The following is a 20,097-nucleotide window of genomic DNA, read 5'->3' on the forward strand; positions in this document are numbered from 1 at the left end:
AATGCTTCCTAATTCAGTTAATGATGCAAACCTGAGGTTCAGGTTCACTCAACACATTCACCAAAACACTATGCATGGTCGTCGTACATTTTGAAGTACTAAAGATTTAAATTGAAAAAAAAAAAAAAAAGAAAACCTGCATAGCTCACTGAGCTTGCAGCCATGCTTCGCGTCTGTCCATTTAGGCTCTTGCCAGCCGGCGTGACTTTTCTACATTCCAGTGCACAGCTTCACTGACAGCAGCCTCTGTCCCCCCAGGCTGCCTTCCTACTCACTTTACTGTTACCAGTATTGTCATCTGATTAGTGGCAACTGTTTTGAGTGTTGAGATGCATTAAATAAGTAATGCAGCCCTATGGGGGGCACAAACCAGTGCAATCTGTAGGCCGGTCCCAAGCCCGGATAAATGCAGAGGGTTGCGTCAGGAAGGGCATCCGGCGTAAAAACTGTGCCAAACAAATATGAGCGTTCATCTAAAGAATCCCATACCGGATCGGTCGTGGCACGGGTTAACAACGCCCGCCCCCGGCACTGCTAACCTGCAGGGCGTCGGTGGAAATTCAGCTACTGTGGGTCGAAGACAAAGAAGAGGAGGAAACCGGATCCAGCGTCAGAAGAAAAAGAGGAATGCACAGAGCCTACAACTGAGTGTAGGGACTTTGAATGTTGGGACTATGACAGGAAAAGCTCAGGAGTTGGTTGACATGATTAGGAGAAAGGTTGATATTCTGTGCATCCAAGAGAGCAGGTGGAAAGGTAGTAAGGCTAGAAGTTTGGGAGCAGGGTTTAAATTATTCTACCACGGAGTAGATGGGAAGAGAAATGGAGTAGGGGTTATTTTAAAGGAAGAGCTGGCTAAGAATGTCTTGGAGGTGAAAAGAGTATCAGATCGAGTGATGAGACTAAAATTTGAAATTGAGGGTGTTATGTATAATGTGGTTAGCGGCTATGCACCACAGGTAGGATGTGACCTAGAGTTGAAAGAGAAATTCTGGAAGGAACTAGATGAAGTAGTTCTGAGCATCCCAGACAGCGAGAGAGTTGTGATTGGTGCAGATTGTAATGGACATATTGGTAAAGGAAACAGGGGCGATGAAGAAGTGATGGGTAAGTACGGCATCCAGGAAAGGAACTTTGAAGGGCAGATGGTGGTGGACTTTGCAAAAAGGATGGAGATGGCTGTAGTGAACACTTATTTCCAGAAGAGGGAGGAACATATAGTGACCTACAAGAGCGGAGGTAGAACCACGCAGGTAGATTATATTTTGTGCAGACGATGTAATCTGAAGGAGGTTACTGACTGTAAAGTAGTGGTAGGGGAGAGTGTAGCTCGACAGCATAGGATGGTAGTATGTAGGATGATTCTGGTGGTGGGTAGGAAGATTAAGAAGACAAAGGTAGAGCAGAGAACCATGTGGTGGAAGCTGAGAAAGGAAGAATGTTGTGCGGCCTTCCGGAAAGAGGTGAGACAGGCTCTCGATGGACAACCGAAGCTCCCGGAAGACTGGACGACGACAGCCAAGGTGATCAGAGAGACAGGCAGGAGAGTACTTGGTGTGTCATCTGGTAGGAAAGGGGAGAAGGAGACTTGGTGGTGGAACCCCAAAATACAGGGAGTCATACAAGGAAAGAGATTAGCGAAGAAGAAGTGGGATACTGAGAGGACTGAGGAGAGGCGAAAGGAGTACATCGAGATGCGACGTAGGGCAAAGGTAGAGGTGGCAAAGGCTAAACAAGAGGCATATGAAGACATGTACACCAGGTTGGACACGAAAGAAGGAGAAAAGGATCTCTACAGGTTGGCCAGACAGAGGGATAGAGATGGGAAGGATGTGCAGCAGGTAAGGGTGATTAAGGATAGAGATGGAAATGTGTTGACTGGTGCCGGTAGTGTACTAAATAGATGGAAAGAATACTTTGAGAAGTTGATGAATGAAGAAAATGAGAGAGAAGGAAGAGTTGAAGAGGCAAGAGTGAAGGACCAGGAAGTGGAAATGATTACTAAGGGGGAAGTCAGAAAGGCACTACAAAGGATGAAAAATGGAAAGGCAGTTGGTCCTGATGACATACCGGTAGAGGTATGGAAGCAATTTGGAGAGATGGCTGTGGAGTTTTTGACCAACTTATTCAACAGAATACTAGCGGGCGAAAAGATGCCTGAAGAATGGAGGAAAAGTGTTCTAGTTCCCATTTTTAAGAACAAAGGGGATGTTCAGAATTGTGGTAACGAAAGAGGAATAAAGTTGATGAGCCACACAATGAAGTTATGGGAAAGAGTAGTGGAGGCTAGACTCAGGACAGAAGTAAGTATCTGCGAGCAACAGTATGGTTTCATGCCTAGAAAGAGTACCACAGATGCATTATTTGCCTTGAGGATGCTCGTGGAAAAGTACAGAGAAGGTCAGAAGGAGCTACATTGTGTCTTTGTGGATCTAGAGAAAGCCTATGACAGAGTACCAAGAGAGGAACTGTGGTACTGCATGCGTAAGTCTGGTGTGGCAGAGAAGTATGTTAAAATAGTACAGGACATGTATGATGGCAGCAGAACAATGGTGAGGTGTGCCTTAGGTGTGACAGAGGAATTTGGTGGAGGTGGGACTGCATCAGGGATCAGCTCTGAGCCCCTTCCTGTTTGCAGTGGTAATGGATAGGCTGACAGATGAGGTTGGACTGGAATCCCCTTGGACCATGATGTTCGCAGATGATATTGTCATATGCAGTGAAAGCAGGGAGCACGCAGAGGAACAATTGGAAAGATGGAGACATGCACTGGAAAGGAGAGGAATGAAGATTAGCCGAAGTAAAACAGAATATATGTGCGTGAATGAGAAAAGTAGAGGGGGAAGAGTGAGGCTACAGGGAGAAGAGATAGCGAGAGTGGACGACTTCAAATACTTGGGGTCAACAATACAGAGCAATGGAGAGTGTGGTCAGGAAGTGAAGAAACGGGTCCAAGCAGGTTGGAACAGCTGGCGAAAGGTGTCTGGTGTGTTATGTGACAGAAGAGTGTCTGCTAGGATGAAGGGCAAAGTTTACAAAACAGTGGTGAGGCCGGCCATGATGTACGGATTAGAGACGGTGGCACTGAAGAAACAACAGGAAGCTGAACTGGAGGTGGCAGAAATGAAGATGTTGAGGTTCTCGCTCGGAGTGACCAGGTTGGATAGGATTAGAAATGAGCTCATTCGAGGGACAGCCAAAGCTGGATGTTTTGGAGACAAGATTCGAGAGAGCAGACTTCGATGGTTTGGACATGTTCAGAGGCGAGAGAGTGAGTATATTGGTAGAAGGATGCTGAGGATGGAGCTCCCAGGCAAAAGAGCGAGAGGAAGACCAAAGAGAAGGTTTATGGATGTGGTGAGGGAAGACATGAGGGCAGTTGGGGTTCGAGAGGAAGATGCAGGAGATAGGCTAAGATGGCAAAAGATGACACGCTGTGGCGACCCCTAACGGGACAAGCCGAAAGGAAAAGAAGAAGAAGAAGAAGATGCATTAAATAAGTAATGTATTATATATTCATTTTTAATGTGTGCTTTTTTTTATGTGCTTCATTGTAGTCAGTGTCAAGAAAAGGTTGCTAGTGAAAGCTATCCCTGCGACCCCGCGGGGATGTCAATCCCTGCTGTTTTGGGGGAATCACAGCGTATGCTCACTGCGTAGCATATTGCTCCTGTGGCAAATGGAAGAATCCCTCGTCAGTCCCTCAGTACAGCAGTTCAGTAACCAGCTCACTCACGTCATTTAAGCCACCCCCCAAAATGAAACATTCTTCAATTGACCCCTCCGTACAGGGCACTTAACCACGGCTCCTGAAGTGGCGTCACGCCACGTGCACTGACGTAAGACAAACAGTAAAAATGGCAAATACAATACAATACATTCTGAACTGAGACAGACTCCATGCTTCTGATTTCATTCAAATCAACGATATATTATAGATTCTAAATACAATACATTCTTAACTGAGAGAGACGCCATGCTTCTGATTTCATTCAATCATTCACACGTAGCAATGTTATGCTAGCGGAGAACGTCTCATTCATTTATACGAGACGTGTATTGAAAATCAAATTTAGGGCATATCTTCGTGCAAACACAGTCTGGTTAACTTTCGGCCGCGAGCCAGCAAGAAATCAATACGTTTGTGCAGTCCGATCATCGCTAAATATCGCTCAACAAAGAATAAGTGTGGCAATCGTTCACACGTAGCAATGTTATGCTAGCGGAGAACGTCTCATTCATTTATACGAGACGTGTATTAAAAATCAAATTTAGGGCATATCTTCGTGCAAACACAGTCTGGTTAAGCTTCGGTCGCGAGCCAGCACAAAATCAATATGTTTGTGCAGTCCGATCATCGCTAAATATCGCTCAACAAAGAATAAGTGTGTCAATCGTTCACACGTAGCGGTGTTATGCTAGCGGAGAACGTCTCATTCATTTATACGAGACATGTATTGAAAATCAAATATAGGGCATACATGTGTGTTCCGGTTGATATTAGATGGATTTAGTTGATGATGCGGTCTTCCACAAAGTTTGATCCATCGAAGGCATTTTTCGTACTGGGTCTTCGGTTTTGGAAAGGGTACGAATCGAACTCCACCAACTAGCCTTTCAGGATACCTGTCGTCACTATTATAAAGTCTGCAACTACACCTCTTAACCATATTTTTGTTAAATAACCCAAATACGCGATAAAACGCTAACTAACCCTATACTGGACTATGCAATATTGTCTGAGAAAATGGTGGGAGCAAAAACGGGCTTTGTTTTATGCAGATCTCTGGCCTCTGATTGGTCAGTGACGCGGATTGCGCAATATCCACGGAGGGGTCAATTACTCAGTACACCAGGTTAGTAACCGAATCACTCACTTTGGTTGAGCACCTCCACAGAACAAATCACTTTGCAATTCCTCAGTACAGGACACCAATTCGGGAACTAATCACTTCGTTCCTCAGTAGACCTGTTCAGGAATGAATCACTCAGTTCACTTATGTCCATCTTCCTGCAGAGCGCTGCCTGGTCAATGGTCATTCGCCGAAGTGAGTGGCATCGCTGGTCAGTCGCAAATCAGTCTCACCCACGCCTGCACGCTGGCTGCTCATTGGTCATAGGCTGAATATTCAGGAGTGAGTGACGCTTCAACAGTTCCATTTCCATGAGACGAGCTCATCTCACACCGGTGGACAGCAGCCAAGTTAAAAAAAAAATGGCATTCATTCACTAAAAAGATTTCTTTTGAACAAATAACTTGCAACAATAACAACAATTTCTACCACTTATTTGAGGTTGGGTCGCGGGAGTACTAGCTTTAGCAGGGACACCCATACACCCCTCTCCTCAGCCACATCGTCCAGCTCCTCCAGGGGGATCCAGAGGCATTCGCTGGCCAGCAGACAGCCTTACCATCATGTTCTGGGTCATCGCTGGGGACTCCTTCCAGTGGGATGTGCCCAGAACACCTCAGCAGGGAGATGTCAGGGACACAACTGAATCAGAGGCTCCAGGACTCACTCTAAGGACTCCAAAAAGGGTGGGTACTTCGAACTGGTGTTTGGAGGAACAAACAAATGTCAGGAAAATCCCACCCATTCCACCTGAATGCGGAGGGAGGCTACCTTCTCATTCACCAGAGTGAGCCCCAACCGACAGGCGACGAACTGAATGACAAAAAGCATACCAACATCTGCTCAGCGCCTCTCACCGCAGGTAACTCTAGTGTGAAAGAAAGTCCAAACTTTCTCAAAACGACTAGTACCAGAGCCCAAGCCATGTGGAGGAGAGCCAGACTATAGCTTGTCGAAACGTCTCGACTTCACACATTAGCTCCGGCTCCTTCCCTACCAGAGGTGACATTCCACACCCCTAGACCCAGTTATTTTTCTTAGCTAGGGATTGGGTTACACCTTTATCACATCCTCCTCACAGTGCACCCGACCGACCCTTATGGCCCCTGCCACAGGTGGTGAGCCCATGGGAAGGTGGACCCATATTACCCTTTTGGGCTGTGCCCGGTCAGGCCCAATGAGTGCAGGACCAGCCGTCAGACACTCAACTTCAAGCCCCACCTCCAGGCATGGATCCAGAGGGGGGCCCAGAAAACTTGATTAAAAAGAAGTCAATAAATAAATAAATAATTGTGGGAAAAAAATTTATTAACACACCTCAAAGTCATCCATGTCATCCCACAAGGTAATTCTTTCTGATTAATTTCTGCATATATAAACGGGTTTCACTGATTGATAATTCTCTCACGAAGGCCTCAAGGACATTTAAAAAGTTTTTAATGGATGGCCAAGGAGTTTTTATAGGGTGCATGGTGGCAATATGAGACTGAATGCGATTTTGACGGACACCACAGGCCGGCCATACAATATCATGTCCCAAAACTGGTTTATCATCACCAAAATTTGGGTGGACAATATTCAAGTATTTATTTTAAGAGTCAAAATTAAAAGACAGTATTGTGCAAGCAAACTATTATAAATATTCAATATACATTTCACCTTATAGCCCTCTTCTTTGCTGATTTATTTATTTCTCTGTCACTCACATTTGCAAAATGTACAGGTATGGTCTGTCATGTTTGCAGATAAAGTTGCGGGTGTGATTAGGGATGGAATCTCAAGAATTTAAAACAACTTACTGGATTAATATAACATAACTGTAAATTAAAAATAAAATAAATATATGAGTCAAATAGAAAAATAAAATTTCAAACTCAGAAATGACAATTTCCAATTTCAACTGAACACGAACAACAAACGGTATTTAAGTTTTCATCAATAAAAATTCTTGATCCGACAAACTTTCTAAAGAAAAGTTAAATGCACTGGCCTGTCAAGGAATAAACATGAACGGTCTATACCCGCAATGTTTTGAAGATGCTGAAAGTTTCGTTCACCATAATCGCCATTAGTGGCAACAAGCAAGCGATACATTGTAACAAACATTCCTGTCGGCAATCTTGACGTATTGTTGTGGGGGTAGGGGGAGCAAGCATCGTGGGATTGCTGTAAATGGGAGGCCGGCTTGCTAGAACGCGCCTATGTGCATGCACTCGACGCATTGGCCACACCTGAGTCAAGCGACAAGTTTTTTTTTTTTTTTTTTTTTTTCACGCCATCACACTGCCTCGCGATCGAAGCAATGAGCACCCCTGGTGTAACTCAATTTCCTTTGACATGGCTCATTATGTTGATGACTTTCGACGTAAATGCGCTCACAGTACATGAATCAGCTCTGAACATGCACTTTCTGCCTAACTTCCGTACATACTCCGTACGGTTAACTTGCATTTCCTGTTTCCGGGTGAAAACTGGTTGTTTTGGAGCAGGCTTGTTTGGTTAAAAACATTTAGGAAATAAACACGTCTTGGCAATTTACATTGACAAAATAAGCGACATCTTTCAATATCTTTTTTCTACTCGTAACAAATTTTACCCGCGTGATTTTTCGTGGTCGACTGTGCAGATTTGCGAGCACAGAGGCACGCGAGCATGTCGTTAAATGTGAGTGACTGATTTCTAGGTCTGGACTTGTCTTTGTGTATGTGCATTTATTTATATAAGATACATTAGTTCAGTTCTATGTAAAAGAGCTTTTAGGGCAGCAAACTGGCTGATTAGTTCAAACATGTACCCCACAATTCTGAGGACCCACTTCAAATCAAGCTTCCCCCTGTGTGGATGTGATGTTTACACAGTGCCTGCACAGGTTCTCTCTTGGTATTCCGGTTTATTGAAAGTTTATTATAGGTTGATTGAAGACTGTAAATTGCCTATTGGTGTGAATGATTGTATATTTATATGTGTGCTGTGACTGGCTGGTGATCAGTTCAGGGTGTACCCTGCCTATTGTCCAAAATAAGATGGGATGATGTCAGGCACACGCCAAACCCTTGTGAAAACAAACAGTTTGGAAAATGGATGATAATTTAGTATTCAATATTGTTGTATTTGACTGAATTTGATTCATTCCACTGCACACAATACATTGTCAACTCAGGCTGCCACTTGGTGTTTCAGTATTACATTCTGTAAAGAGCCAAAAAATTTTTGTCAACTTGATTATTAAGTGGTTACCTTTTGCATTTGGTTGGATTTTTATTCTTCTCGAAAGCCCTGATTTCCAGCGTGATTTAGGACGGGTTAAGCACCCAACTTGTCTTCTGTGTGATGCTCACAAACGCTCAGTCATCCCAAGCTATTGATGCACAAGCTGCCCCCAAACTGTCAGACTCAGCCCTCATCTCTCTTCCCCCAAGACACTCAGTACCAGCTGCTTTCAGGGCTGTTCGCTGAGCCCTCTTCTGTACTAGCTGTACACCACGAATTGCACACCCCTCTAATCACATTAGGTTTGCAGAAAACAACTGTGGTGGGATTCATCTCAGGGTCAGAAATCCAAAGATTTTGGACTTTAGGAAACGCAGTGCTGACCCATCCCCCATTTTCATTTATGGTGACTTTGTGAAAATAGTGCAGTAATAAATTTCTTTGGATATACATCACAGACACCCTCTCCTGGACTACAATTACCACAGCCTTGTTAGGTCCTGGAAACGTATTCACTTGCTCAGTATCTTAATAAGGAAAAGAAAAAAACGAAAAAAAAAAAAAACGCTCTGCTGTTGAAAGCATTTCACATAATGAATTACGTCATGGTATGCAGGCTGAAAAAAGCACTACAGGATTGTAAGAACTGCAGAAAAAGTCAGTGGCTGGCCTCTTCCACCATTACAGGACATTGGCAATACCCATTATCACACTAATGGCAGGACCACAGTCATCAAATTCTCTCTTTTTCCCTCACCGAGGTGATACATGTCAATTAGATCGCACACTGCTAAATTATTCAACTTTTTTTTTTTTACCCAATATTTTGGTGTCCAATTCTTTTTTTTTTTTTTTTTTTTTTTTTTTGCAAAGGTCCATTCCTTGATATTCTCCAAATATTTTGGCCCATACACTACCAATAAATATATTCAGGGTGTTGATGTAGCTTACATTTTAGCTATAAATTATATAAATAATCATTTCTTCACATTTTCAACTTTCCAATAATGATTTAAAATCACTGATGTGCATATCTGGATAACATACATAGCTTCTTCTTTGGATACTGAACTTGGGAATGAGGGGCTGGGTCGGTCGACCTCATCCAGGACTTGATTAAAAAGGCGGTGGTTTCCCAGATCACCATTTTTATTGATTTATTTATTTATTTATTTAATGGTTAGGAAAGGTCTTGGCCTTTTCTTGGCAGCTGCCATCATAGTGACAAATGTACCCATTTTGGGCTGTTCAGCAATGGCATTTTTCCTCAAATGAAAAATCATTACCTTAAGATCCAAATCAAACTGTAATGTTGTTGTCTTTTCGGCTTGTCCCTTTCGTGGTCGCCACAGCGTATCATCTCAGATGAATGTTTGGCACAATTTTTTTTTTTTTTTTTTTTTAAAAACACCAGATTCCCTTCCTGACGCAACCCTTCTCAGGGAGTGGAGGCCCCAGTGGGATATGAACCCACAACCCCTGGTTTACCAAACCAATGCTCTAGCCACTGAGCTACAGGGCCTCCTCCAGATCGAACTGTAATAATGTCTCAAAATCATGAGAATATTTGCAGTGGATGCCAGCGTGTGTTTGCCCCGTCGCAGTGCTTTTATCTCAGACAGCGCGTCTTCTCCAAATTCTTCCGGGGAAATTTGTTTGAATGGAAACCTGGTTAAAGAAGGGCTCACCTTTCTCACCGTTTAAATCAGCGAGAAAGAAATCGGCACGCCATCCGCCATAATAGCATGAGGCAGATGGCGGGAAAATCACTTCCTCATTGTTTAATATTTGAGACAGGACCCAGGTTACTGTTAGGAATGGTAGTGCCCACCCCCTGCTCAATGGGTTTTTCCAGCAGCGTATGCGGAAGCACGCCGTTCTTAAATGCGGAGCGATGAATACAAGCTCTACTGAACATTCAAAGCAGTCTCACGTCGTTATTGTTGACACACAGACAGTTACTTCTCTTGTCCAGACTTATGTCCCCTTTGTGTAAAAAAAAAGCCAACTTCTGTAATTTTATTTGTTTTTGAATATTTACAGGTTACCGGAAACCTAAATATTTTTATGGCTGGCCTCAGGGAAAGGAATCTACTTTTAAAATGTGACAATTGCCTGCTGGTATCTGAACACAAAGATGAATGCACTTTTATATATTTCAATGAACCAATTATACATATTTTGTGTAATTGGTATGGTTGCCGGTGGTGCGCACGGATTCAATGTCGTGGTTTTTATGTGGAGAGGGGCATGTGCAATTTTGTTCTTTATGTGAAAGTACAATAAAAGCAAAACTTGAACTAAATGAACAGGTTATTTAAATAATGCTCAGATGCAGTGATCGGTCATCTCCCCCCCCCCCCCCCAACTCACTGAATGGCCCCAAACATCCTAATCGTGTAAAGCCTAATTTTCTACACATTACGCGGGCGAAGTACAAGTTTCAGACTACAATACACTGACAAAGTATACCAAAGCCATTAGTTTTACATTTTTTTTAAATAAATGCCTTGTGAGGATGAGCACCATGGACTCGTTTCAAGGTAGCGGCAAACAGAGCCCATTGACAGTGGGATGCCCACTTCCACATTCATTACAATATAACTGATTACTATCAGTACAGCGTACAATTGTCCATCTAATTGTACACAAAACTAGAAAAAATATCTTCCCTAAAGTATAATGTACTTTGCTATTTGGGCTGTCTTGCAGTCTGCCAACCAAGCTGGGTTGGGAGGCAGTGGCTTGACAATATAAAACACCTCACGGCCTGTTGCCAACGTGAATGCTGCAAAAGAAGCCACTGAAGGTCCAGAAAAAGTGTTACGACCACCAGCCTCACAGTTGCCCAACTGAGGAGCAGCAAGTCACACGCTGCGGGTGCATATAGTGGACACTTGTGTGGCCAGAGATGAGAGTTATCCTGCTGGATTTGAATGGAGGGAAAAATTGTCTTGGCGGCATGGGTTATGGTCATTATGCTCCCTCACGAGCTGCTTCTCTGCAGTCCTAAAAGCGAATGCTATTTCTGTCGTTCTAAATTCTGCTTACAAATCGTGAGAGAATTAAGTAGTTTATGTGTATTTGATTGACACCTGAAAGATCCAAGGAGGGGTAATTTTCATAATCTGTCAATGACAGTCTGGAAGGTGAAAGAATGTCTAAATTCTTGACCAATTTTAAAGTCTGATTTTACATACTTTGCATTTTTTTTTTTTTAAACTAATTCATTAATTGTCAAACTTCTTGAGTGTTTGTCATGTGTCAAATTCACTTTTGTGCTATTTGGGGATCATTAACACATTCCAGTGGGTGCTGTTTCGTTCAGGAAAGGAGTTCAGAAGACTTAACTCCATGTGAAACAATGACGTCATTAAACAGGTCATTACAGTTACCATTTTCCTCCCACATGGGAAAGGGAAGAGTCCATTCAAGGGAGGTATGTCTTTTGTGGATCACGCACCCATGATTATTGGGAAATTGCTTCTATTCTGGATCTGATAAATAAGTACATTTTCATTTTAAACTAAAGAAACCTCCTGGATGGATGGATGGTTTTCTAAAAAAAATGGAGCAAGAGTGGGTAAAGAAATCAAATTGAAATGATACTTAAAAAATTACCACAATCAATCACTGTTGCATCACCCAAGAAAATCATTATCTACGGCAGTCAAGATTCCAGAAAAGTGTGTTTGCCATGTAAAAGAATGCCTGAACTCTGGGAAATCAAAAAACAGAAGTCCTGGAAATTAAAACACACTCCATGCCAAAATTATGGATAGGTTTTCAATGATGTCACCACAGTCCCAGATTTCCCTTAGACCAATAGGATAAATTAACGATGGAAAAAATCTTCACGCTTCACCTACCACCTGTGTTCTTTAACCTATATGACAGACAAGATGGTGTAATTGTAAACCTATCTATTGTAGTGGAAGTTGTAGTGCAAGTTTTTTTGTGTCCAGTCTGTGAACGGGGCAGGAAGGTAACAAAATAGTAGGCTGCTGACGAATGAGATAAAGCATTCACTGGATTTGTTTATGTGATCAAAAGCAGCTAGTATCAAGCTCCATTGCGTGAGTGATTGCTGATCATGGAAATAGCTTGACAGTGCGTTGGCCATAACTGTCTGAGACAACTGCGCTGGTCAGTTGGTTTGCACAAAGTTGCACTCAAGAATCTATCTTGTATTTATTTTATGATTTGCTTTATTTACTGACCACTGCATTGTATTTGTTCCATGTGATGTTTTTTTGTGTCTTCTTGATTTCTGGTAGACTGGGCATATTTAAGTGCACTGATGCCACCTAATGGTTAAGTAATGAACACCTACAAAAGAGCCAAACCCCAAGAAAAACATTCAAATAAATATTGAAGCCATAATACAGTATAATCACAATAGCTGAAGAGCAACAAGTATGTTGCAAAGTGTGCAGAATCATTTTTATCCTGTTATATCATATATTGCAAAAAGCAAACCAATCAGACATTACATAATACGCACAGTATGAACGCTTACCTCCGCAACACCTTTGGTAGGTAAACTACAAATCAAAATTTGTTTATCTAAAGACCCCCAAAAATGGCATCAGCAAAGAGACATGCTTACGAGGCACACTTCAAACTATAGGCCATCAGTTATGTGGTTGTAAATGGTAACAGAGCAGCTGTGAAATAATTCAACATCAATGAATCTATGGTATGGAAGTGGAGGAATAAAGAAAATGTCTTCTTAGCGTGGCGCTTTCCAAAAGAGTTTCCGCGAGACCAAAGCGGTCAGAGAACACAAAGTTGATCAGTGGATTGGTTAACCAAGAACAGCCAGGATAAGTCTCTGCACTCACCAATCGATAGAAGGCAATAACAGTAGCGCATGATATGAAGATCAAAAAGTTTCGTTTTATGAAAAGGTGTTATATTTCAGTCTAAACAAAGACAACCATGGTGTAACAACTCCCAGCTGGTTACAAAGAAAGTGATTAAAAGTACTGAGCGTATTTTTAGAATTAGAATAAGGTTAAATAAAACTCAAGTTTTGTGTCTGTTACCTTTTTTGTATGTTTTAACACACGCCCTATCAGACAATGTGCCTTACGTATGAGTTTAGTACAGCAATAGACCCCATAATTGAGACTGTGTGTGCATTATGGTGCAGAAAATATAGGACTTTCATTACAGCGTAATTAATTTTTAGATAAAATTTTGAAATTCTTGCAGGGAAAAGTAATTTCTTCAATTGTGATGTTTATAATTGGTAAGTATACATTCTGCTTGATAAGAAATGATATTTGGTCCTATCCAGTTTTATATATTTTTAACCCAATAGAAATAGGGGTAGGGGAGGCCTCACAGCCTTCTGTTCATGAGTTTCTATTTCCCTTTAATATAACCTCTACAAGGAGGATCTTACATCTTGGATCTACAGACTGCGAAATGTTGCCATACATAATGACAGTCCCAAAGTGACAGTAGAACTTTTGAGTACTGAAAACATAATTGGAAACCAAAGTCAACTCCCATTTGAGTGTGAAATACACACCAAAGGCTATTTGTGGTGCTTGAGGGGGCTCACATTTCCCCCACATTGGACCCCTGTAAAGGAGCACAAATGACGGTCAATGATACTGATGAAGAACATTCGTGAGAGGATGACAGTTTGTGGGAAAATGCCAATTGGTAATGAGTGATAAAGAACAATACTGGGAACACACAAACTGGTTACAAGAACACTAAGAAGGGAACTGGTAATTTTCAAACAATGTTTATTTATTTAAATAGTGCCCTTTCTATCTGGCTGAAGTGACAATTTTCAGAGTAAACCTACAGAGAGTAAGTGCCCCAAAAATCTGATGGGATACACTGCAACACTCCCGTAACCTTTGTAAGGATAAGCAGCTTGGAAAATGTTGTCGCTTAGTAGTTTTTCTTTTTTGTTGCAGATCAAAATTTAAAGGCGAGGGCTCCTAGTCGGGTGAAGGGGAAAGCTGATGCACTTTTAATTATTGACTGGGATAAAAACAAATGCATAGCTACAAAATGAAAACACTTTGCAAAGAGCATGCAGAATACCCTCACACTGAACCAACTACAACTAGAGTTAGAGCTACTAACATTACTAGGCCACATACCACTAGTGCACTATTCAGCAAACAGCTGGGGATAGTCTTCACAGAAAGAAAAAAAGTGAATTTGTTAATAATAAAGTGCTTGGAGGTGGAATGGCAACAGTCTTAATTATATACTGTATATGAAAAACAGTATGTAGTGGTAAATGGTACATAAATGACAGTACTGCCACTAAGTTTATGGAGACTGGCTGTGCCACAGAGTGTGAATGCGGAGACAGTTGAACTTTTGGACAATTTCACCTCAAAAATCACAAATGCTATGACTGCTGTTACTCCTGTTGAAACTAAGACCATCCTTAGGCGACCTGGAACACCGTGAATGAGCACAATAATGGTCAAGAGATCTAAAATCTGAGTGTAGGAAAGCAGAACGCAAGTGGAGAAAAACTAAACTACAAATTTACTATGACCTCTACAGACCATGTCTTTGTAATTTTAACCAAGAGTTAGTTAGAGCTAGACAGCAACATTTTTCTGAAATCATCAGTAAGAACCTCAACAATACTCGTGCTCTAATTGCTGTGGTTGACAAGCTTACAACCCCCACAAATTGGATAGATCCAGAACTCGTAACAGCTGGGAAATGCAATGAGTTTGCCTTTTATTATCATGAAAAAAAATACAATCCATCAGGTCAAATATCAGCACAAATTGCCAAAAGAGAGAATGATCTCACATCTGAAGTCACCGAAAGTTCTATTAACTTCTCAGAAATTGATACAGTTGACCAAAAAAGTGTAGAGAAAACTGTTCACTAGTTGAAACCATCAATGAGCTGTCTCGACTCAATACCATCTGACTTTTTCAAAACGATTGTGAAGTCAGTGATACCTGATTTGCAGCAAATAATTGCTCACGTCAGTCTGGCGAGTTTCCCAAAGTTGGTAGTAGCTGCTGTTAAGCCTCTTCTAAAAAAAACAGAGCACTGGACCATTCCATGTTAGCAAGCTATAGAACCATCTCAAATCCCCCGTTCATAGCCAATATTCTTCAGAAAGTTATTTTTAATCAACTCACCAATTTCTTGAATTTGACAAATTTCATTCAGCTTTCCAAACTCATCACAATGCAGAATCTACATTTATCAAAGTGCTAAATGATATAAGGTTGAATACTGACTCAGGAAATGTGTAAATTTTGGTCTTGTTGGATCTCAGAGTGGCTTTGGATATTGTAGATCATAATATACTGCTAAACAGGTTGGAAACATGGCTAGGACTAAATGGAACAGTCCTGAAATGGTTTAGGTCCTTCCTGGAGGGAAGGAGCTACTTTGTGACCATTGGAGGTGCTTGGTCTCAGCAAATGCCAATGACCTATGGGGTCCCTGAAGGGTCACTTCTTGAACCTCTCCTGTTAGGCCTGTATATGCTACCCTTGGGTCAAATTTTTCAAAACTTTAATTTTGACTACCATAGCTATGCAGATGAGTTATATTTATCGGTGTCTCCAGATGACTACAGTTCAATTGAGGTATTGTGCCACTGTCTAAATCGGATAAATAACTGGATGAGCCAAACTTTTCTTCAACTAAATCACAACAAAACTGTTTTTGGCAATAAAGAAAAGAGAATTGATGTTAGTAAACACCTGGACTATCTTTAAAACCAAAGACCAATTCTGAAACCTTGGTGTTTTGATTGATTCCGACCCGACTTTCAACAATCATATCAAAACAATCACAAAAACTGCCTTCTACCATCTGAAAAACATATCGAGAGTGAAATCTTATATGTCTCAAGCAGACCAGGAAAAGCTCATCCATGCTTTTATCTCAAGTAGACTTAACTACTGTAATGGTCTTCTCACTGGACTCCCCAAAAAGAGTATTAAACAGCTGCAGCTCATTCAGAATGCTGCAGCTCGCGTTCTGACCAAAACAAAGCGGTCAGAGCATTTAACTCCAATCCTAAAGTCCTTGCACTGGCTTCCAGTCAGCTTCAGAATAGATTTTAAAGTTCTGCTATTGGTCTATAGATCACTAAATGATTTAGGTCCTGAATACATGAAAGAAATGCTTACGGAATACAAACCCAGTAAAGCTCTGAGATCGACTGTCTCAGGTCAAATCGTGGAGCGCAGAGTCCAAAGCAAACATAGTGAAGTTGCCAATAGAGGTGAGGTTAGCCCCAAGTGTGAATGTTTTTAAATCCAGGTTGAAAACTTTTTCTCATGCTGTTTAGAATATATCCACTTTTTGATCATAGTACTTGCACTCCATGCGGTTTTGTCTTTTGTTTGTCGTCTTCTCTCTCTCTTTCAAATGCCTTTAATCATGTAAAGCACATTAAGTTAACTTGTGTATGAAATGCGCTATACAAAAAAATTTACTTTGCTAAATGAGCACAACCTACACAACGCTCTTACGAAAGTCATTTCTCTTCTGTTCCTAAGTCCCAATTGGTTAAGATTTGTTTTGAATATTTCAGATACATTTTCAAAAATACTGTATATCCAGCCATCCATTTTCTGAGCCGCTTATCAAGGGTCGCAGGAGTGCTGGAGCCTATCCAAGCTGTCAACAGGCAGGAGGGGTCTACACCTTGAACTGGTCATCAGCCAATAACAGGGCATATAGAGAGACACAACCAGGCACACTCCCAATCACACCTAAGAGCAATTTAGTCCCTCCAATGAATGAAAGTTTTTGGGATGAGGGAAACCAGAGTGCCCCGGGGGGGACGGACACAGGCAAGGGGAGAACATGCAAATTGCACACAGGTGGGGCCAGGATTGAAATAATGTACTATTATTGAGTTGTCCCCGCAGATATTTTTCAGTTTAGAAATCAAAACACTGCCTGACTTTTTTTTGTGCAAAATACTGTTTAAAGTATGTATGCATGCACTTTTGGAAGAACACTTGAGGTTAGAAGTAGGTCAAATGTTACATTCCAACTACCACGGCATTTTCATTTATTGATGACATCATAGAGTCAGCCAATGTACAGAGTACAGTTGACAAACATGCAGTCATGCCGCAGTTACTGGGTGGAAAGTAGATTAACAGTATGCATGAACACAGCACTACACTTCAGCAGATAGAAGGATGGGCACTTTACCTTAACATGTCCTTCGAGCAGTATTTCTTCTTCATGGTTAAAATAGTTGCACACTCCCATCCGGAGAAAATTTGCAAAGCTGTCGCTGGCTAGCATGAAACGGGGAAATTAGCCAATTTTGTGCACTGTGCTCGGCTCTCGGTTAACATCGGCTAAAAGCTACAGGATTTCACCTCAGTATTGTTTGGAGGATATTGCAAAGTGGTACACTAGTAATCATCCTAAGTGCTAGAACAGCTCCTGGGAAGGTTATAAACACAAATGGAGAAACTCCAAGTTGACGAGGTCTCTGACAGCAGAGCACTCTCAAGCAAAAACTTACTCAAGTTTTTCAGACATCCAGTGTAGATCCTGTTGTATGGGTAATGTTAAAGCCCAAGTATCATCCCTATAAACATTCTAAAATAGATAATGTAATGAAAAATATATATAACATTATTCACTTCAATGTCTATACGAAAAAATAAATGTGAGCGGAGAGCGCGTCATCCATGCACAAAGTTGCAGAACTGTCATTCTACGATATCAAAGTGGTCGCCGTATTGGCTGCGTCCTCCGTCTGTGACGTCACCCAGAGATTCGCAAATGAAAACACGCGGTGCACCCTAACTATGGGAGACAAATGCGCCTCTTCTGACACGGAAGCTCTTTTCGAAAAGGAGAATGCCACACAACCGAGTGAAGTTACCGGGGCAATATTTCACTATTGTTTCGAGCCATATTCAAATGATATGCGACTACGTCCCAACCGCATCCCCATCCGATCCAGCGGAGGAGATGAGCCATCACGGCTCATCGCAGCTGGCCGGTGTGGCTTAAGACGTAGCCGAGCTGTGCTGCTTTGGAGAGTTGTTCACAGACACCGCAGTACTGAGCAACACAGTCAGGCCTGGGCGAGCCGTGCTGCTTTTAGGGGGATGTTCAAAGTCGTCACAGTACTTGTAGAACACTGTTGAGCCAGGCACATTACTGCCTACCTGTTATTTGGAACCCACAAAGCTCTCGTCCTGTGCACCCGTGCAATCCATTTTTCACAAAGAATCCGGTCTCTTGCAAACTTAAGGCTAAATCCATTCTCCCGAGTGGTCAAGCAATGTCTAGCAATGCAATAAGCCGGCATTTTGGCTAACACGAATGAACAACGAGCTCCCTTCCCAGAGGTAAAACTAATGGAATCAAATGAGTCTACTTGGGGGCGCCGCTGTCCTTTACGTCACTTCCTGCTGCTTCTTGAAAACAAATCCCTCGAGAGGATTTTCATGGCGGGAGCGACAAAAAGCTGTATATGGCAAAATCATGTTTTGTGGTAAAACAAAAAAAAAAAAAAAAAAAACGCATGGGCCCATATTGGCTGACGTTTTTTTCATCAATAACATACTAAAAGTCATCCATTTCATGACAGGAGCCCTTTAAGTGGAAGCACAGAACTAAAGATACACAAGATATAGTAACTCACATTTTTTTTTAAAAATGTAGGGCTCTGGTCAGTCATGCCCACAGCTATAAAATTATGGGTGTGGTCCACCAGTCATGCCCGCACATATAAAGTTGCAGGTCTGTGTTCTATTTGTAATTATGTTATACCCCTTTAAGAGCGGAGGTTGGCAGTGTCAGACTAGGAACTGCGGTTCACTGCACTGGATCGGTTTTCATGAGCACTGAGAGTGTGCAACAATTGCGCAGAGGAGCAGCTTAGAGAACATTGGTCAAGACTACACAAAAGTGACGTTTTTCAAGATTAGAGATGAAAGTGGACTTTCATGAAAATTCCTTAAAATACAAATGCGAGTACTACGGAGGACGAGGGCATGCCCCCAAGGGTAATTTTTTAAAAAAATGGATGGCTGTGGTGCATTCTGGAGATATCTGTGAACAAAATTCAGACAAAAATTGAAAGTAAAATTTTTAAGTCCTGACCAAAAAAAAAAAAAAATTGGGCAGAAGTTCCGCAAGGGCCAAGCCCAGATTTTTTTGCCCCCCATCCCCCTATCACTGGATAGCACAAAATCACATTTGTCATTAAAATATGCCATCTTATCTCAAGACAAACAAATTAAGTGAACTATTCAGTAAAAAGACATCTAAAATTGTCCTTTTCCTCCACATTATACATATTATAGTATAGATATAGATTATACACAAAAATACATCCTAGAATTTCTACACGGTACAGCAAAACATGTTAAAAAAGTTGATCTGTAGTAATTACTATTAACGTTTAAGTCTCAAACTTCTTACGCAGGCATGAGGATTTCGGCAAGTAAGGTAACCGATCTTTCGGTTTTGTTGATTTTCGTCCTGGGAAACGATTTCATATTTATATTCTGCACCTCAGCTTCATCACCTCACCTTCTTCATTGGTTCCGGCAATAAATTCTTCTGATATAGTCCACTTTTGGAACGTCTTTAAGGACACAGTCTCTAGTCTTTTATGCTCAGCAACCGACATGTTTGACTAGCGTTTGAGTGACCCGGATATGAATAACTCGACCTTGCGCATGCGTAGCGCAGAAGCGGAAACCGGTGCCGTTTATAAACCACACTGACAAAGCTGGGCATTTTAATCATTAAAAATAAAGGGGTTCACGTAGGTTCGTTTTATACAGATTGTTGTATTTCATTGAGAACTTGTTTTACATTCCACATGTGGGCGAATTTTATTAAAAGTAAGCCCTGAGATCTGGGAAACGGACTTTCGGTTCAGTGTTTTCTCAGGCTGGGTAACGACACGGTAACGAAACGATTGTTTCCGTGAAATGCTCACGCCTGTTACGTTGCGTTGTACTAATACACTCTACTACACTCGTCACTATCTTAGATATAGATCTGGTAATACTAATAGTAT

General features: G+C 41.6%; 1 protein-coding gene across 1 annotated transcript in view; it reads right to left on the reverse strand.

Moving 5' to 3' along the window:
• amd1 (adenosylmethionine decarboxylase 1) overlaps positions 1 to 20,097 on the reverse strand; it is a 43,461-nt gene that overhangs the window by 16,539 nt on the left and 6,825 nt on the right. The gene's annotated exons all lie outside the window — the stretch shown is intronic.

The sequence above is a fragment of the Syngnathoides biaculeatus genome, chromosome 23, assembly GCF_019802595.1.
Source record: "Syngnathoides biaculeatus isolate LvHL_M chromosome 23, ASM1980259v1, whole genome shotgun sequence".
Lineage (NCBI taxonomy): Eukaryota > Metazoa > Chordata > Actinopteri > Syngnathiformes > Syngnathidae > Syngnathoides > Syngnathoides biaculeatus.